Source organism: Hylobates moloch, unplaced genomic scaffold (assembly GCF_009828535.3).
Source record: "Hylobates moloch isolate HMO894 unplaced genomic scaffold, HMol_V3 SCAFFOLD_4, whole genome shotgun sequence".
NCBI lineage: Eukaryota > Metazoa > Chordata > Mammalia > Primates > Hylobatidae > Hylobates > Hylobates moloch.
Window position 1 is genome coordinate 44,215,288 of NW_026652279.1, and position 4,400 is coordinate 44,219,687.

A 4,400-nucleotide genomic window follows, 5' to 3' on the forward strand; every position below is an offset into this window, starting at 1 on the left:
GTGTTTTGCTTTGTTTTAGTAATTTAATGAAGACATTCTCTCTCACTGTGTCTTACTCTGTTTCTCTCATCTCTTTCGGTCCCTTATTATCTGTCTCTTAACTTTTTTGTTTCCCATAAACAACCTTAATCTGATGAGAAAATAATGATTGCTGAAGGTGTGCAGGAGGAAACGGGTGAGGAGTGTAGAGAAGGATGTACATTTCTCTCCTAAGACTGAACATCATCAGTCTTCTTAATTCTCAGTAAGTGAAAAGAAACCTTTTCATGGTGGGTTCACAGCTGTCCCTTCTCTAATTCAATTCAAATCCAAATCCACCCGTTTACCTTGGATATAGGATCTCTCATAATTATTACAGTTTTTTTTTTTTTTTTGTAAGAACTGCACCTGATTGTATTTATGGTTCTCAACTCAGGATATATATTAGAATTATTTAAGAAGCCTTAAAAATTCTGACTTTCAGACCACTCTAATACTGAATTCAATCAGAAACTCTAGATGTGGGACCCAGGCATTTTTCTTTTTCTTTTTTTTTTTTTTTTCAACTTTCAAGTTCCGGGATACATGCGCAGGATGTGCAGGTTTGTTACATAGGTAAACGTGTGCCGTGGTGGTTTGCTGCACAGATTAACCCATCACTTAGGTATCTAACCCAGCATCCATTAGCTATTCTTCCTGATGCTCTCCCTTCCCCCAACCCCCATAGAGGCCCCAGTGTGTGTTGTTCCATATGTTCTCATCATTCACCTCCCACTTGTAAGTGAGAACATGAGGTGTTTGGTTTTCTGTTCCTGTGTTAGTTTGCTGAGGATAAGAGTTTCCAGCTCCATCCATGTCCCTGCAAAGGACATGATCTTGTTACTTTTAGTGGCTGCATAGTATTCCATGGTTTATATATACCACATTTTTTTATCCAGTCTATCATTGGTGGGCATGTGGGTTGATTCCATGTCTTGGCCGTTGTGAATAGTGCTGCAATGAGCATACACATGCATGTATCTTTATAATAGAATGATTTATATTCCTTTGGGTATATACCTAGTAATGGGATTGCTGGGTCAGATGGTATTTTTTGCTTCTAGATCTTTGAGGAATTGTCACACTGTCTTCCACAATCATTGAACTAATTTTCATCCCCACCAACAATGTAAAAGCATTTCTTTTTCTCAAAAACATGGAATGCTTCATGAGCCTGCATATCGTCTTTGCGCAAGGGGCCTGCTTATCTTCTCTGTATCATTCCAATTTTAGTACATGTGCTGCCAAAGCAAGCGCTGTATTTCTCAGTACTTCAGACAATTCCAAAGTGTGGTCCAAGTGGAGGACCACTGTTTAGGGTCAGAGTTTAGGGTCATCTCAACAAACAGACACACAATATCCTAAGGTATTCATCTCTCATGCACATATTTTGACTTATTAGCAGAGTAAAAATATGAGAAACATGTCAAGCTGGACTTTCAACATTTAGCTTTCTATAGCTATGAACATGAAAACATGTACAAAAATTCCACAGTAAAATTAAACCGATTGATGCCTTACTGGCCAAGGACTAGTAAAAGTATATTTTAACAAAGTGTTCAAATTATTTGTGTCCATATAGTGAGTATAATGTTGGCTATGACATGGACTGAGAGTGTATTTTTATATTAAATTGCAGTACTAAGGAGCTGTTTAATAAATCAACTTCTGTTATGGTGGTATGCTTGGATAAGAAGAGAAATGATTGACAGTTTTGCAGGATCATGCTGAAAAATCCCACCCACTTCGAGATAACTAAAACATGAAGTAGGCTGTAAGTGGAAGTGTCTGGAGAATTATATATTTTTTTTTCCCTGACAAGTGATGTACAGGATTTGATTTTTTGGGGGGTAGTAATTTGTTTCCAATTTTGTTTAACTCTAAACTATCCATGAACATAGACCTCAGACTCCATATTGTTACTTGCTTTTTCTCATTTACATATGCTACAAACATATTTATTTACTGTGGGTTCATTACTGATGGAACAAAGATAAATAAAAATACAGCTTCTCCCATCAGGTTGGTCACAGTGTAAGGCATTACTTCTCAAAATATAGTTAGAATTACTTGGGTGCTGTGAAAATGTAGATTCCCTATGATTCTAAAGATTCTGATGAAAGTTTGCCGTAGAGACCAGGCGCGGTGGCTCAAGCCTGTAATCCCAGTACTTTGGGAGGCCGAGGCGGGCGGATCACGAGGTCAGGAGATCGAGACCATCCTGGCTAACATGGTGAAACCCCGTCTCTACTAAAAATACAAAAAATTAGGCGGGCGTGGTGAAGGGCGCCTGTAGTCCCAGCTACTCGGGAGGATGAGGCAGGGGAATGGTGTGAACTCGGGAGACGAAGCTTGTAGTGAGCCGAGGTGGCGCCATTTCACTCCAGCCTGGGCGACAGAGCAAGACTCCATCTCAAAAAAAAAAAAAAAAAAACCTAATAAAAATTAATTTATAAGGAAAAAAGCAATGAAGGGAAAACATACAAAATACAATTTCTGATTTTCATTATTAGATTCAATAAACATAAAATTACTATGTCAAACTGCTATAAAAGTTTTTAAATGTCTGCTCTTAGTTTTTGTGCTTATTCTGTGATAGACTGGTAAATAATTTGCAGACTGACACTGATCCACACACCGAACATTGAGTAGTATTATTTCCAAGATTTGTTCGGAATAGCACTAATTCAGTGAAATACCAATAGGCTAGAAACCAGAGGAAAAGAGTCAATGGTCAATTAAGTTTGGGAAATTGTCAGATAAATAAAATTTCCTTACAATAAAAGATCTTAAAATGTCTACTATACCAGTTTGTTTGTAAATGCAAGAGAAAGATAGCATATGGGTTTTACTAAAATTATTCAACCATAGATTTGTTTCCAAGAGCTGATTAACAACTCTAAGAACCCAGTCTTGAGTTGACCATAATTAAGGAAATGCTGATCTAGATAATTTTCCTTATTTAACAGTCGAGGAAACAGAACCTAGAGATGTCAAGTGACTTGGCTTATAGTCAACTATTTCATTTACCAGTTAACTGAATAATTAGTCTAACTAAATTTATTTATAATAAATTAAGCAAAATTTTAATGAGTATTTATTTATTAGGGTCAGGTACTCTACCAGTGCCTTATCTTCCAGATTTATAATTGGAATCTTTTATATACATGAAATGCCTAACCATCTACCTCAGGAACCCTTGCTTCTAATTTTTCTGCAGACACATATATCACTAATTTTCCTCTGTTGTTTACTTTGTGTGCTTCAATCATTCTTTCTAAGATTTCCCTACTGTTTATAACTGAGGACATTTTTCTGGATGATGTTGGCCTAATCTTAGCCAAATTTGTTAAGATTGAATAGTCATGCAATCTGGTAAAAAGACTGGCATATTTATTTTGTTTTGTTTTTATTTCAAAGAATATTTGCATAGCAGTTACTACGGGTCCATTTTCTCAGCTACTACTGGCCAAACAATGTTCTTAGCATTTTACATGTACTAACTGATTTAAACTTTAAATAAGGGTTTGATATAATTATTTTTATTGTACTTATTTGGAGATCAGGAACCTGAAACATGGAAATATTAAGTGGCTTGTCCAAGGTTATAGAGCTTATACCTGGTAGACTTAGGATTCAAACCCAAGCAATCTGGTTCCAGAGTTCGTGTTATACCAGGTAGAATTGTACATCCACTTTATGAGAATAACAAGTATACTGGTTTAGGATAATAGGAAATTATCCAAATGAACAAGAATTATTCTAAAGAATTCAGGGTTGTAACGGAAAGGGATTTTAATATTCAGATAAATGATTTTCCTTTTTCACTGTAATTCATCTGGACGAGAAACTGTTTTCTTCAGGAGATATGACAGAGAAGATTTTCAAAGACAGTAAAAGCTGTATAGACATATTATCTTAGAGGAGAATGATCCTTAAAGATTATCGTAACTAGGGTTCTTAATTGCATTTTAGAAGTTGGAACAACAGTAGATTTTCTATAATTAAATAATGGTGGGATTATCTACATGTACTAGGAGATAGTTTAATAAACAGAATCATCTTAAAAATTTTCTCCTATGATATTTTGCCATTTATGCATTAAAAACAAGTTATTATCTATCATGTGCTACATACTATGAAAAGTGCAAGGGATACAACATTGACTAAAACAAGTTCTCTGCCTCCATTCATGTCAGTCTGCTGGAAGAGAAAACTTTAAAACACAAAATTAAACAAACAAATGTGCTGCATATTACCATTTATCTGCACAGTAATTTATTATGAAGCAACATATAACAGCATATTCTTCAATAAAATATTTTTGTGTGTGTTCCCCCAAGAGAATCATGGGTTGTAGGTTTGAGAATCACTACTCTGGT

The 4,400-nt window shown here is 35.5% G+C and overlaps 1 non-coding gene across 1 annotated transcript; it reads right to left on the reverse strand.

Annotated features, from left to right (window-relative positions):
- Positions 1-1,168: 1,168 nt before the first annotated feature.
- On the reverse strand, positions 1,169-1,275 carry LOC116467629 (U6 spliceosomal RNA). Its single transcript, XR_004247846.1, has one exon. It is a non-coding gene; the product is annotated as a U6 spliceosomal RNA (small nuclear RNA).
- Positions 1,276-4,400: the final 3,125 nt, after the last annotated feature.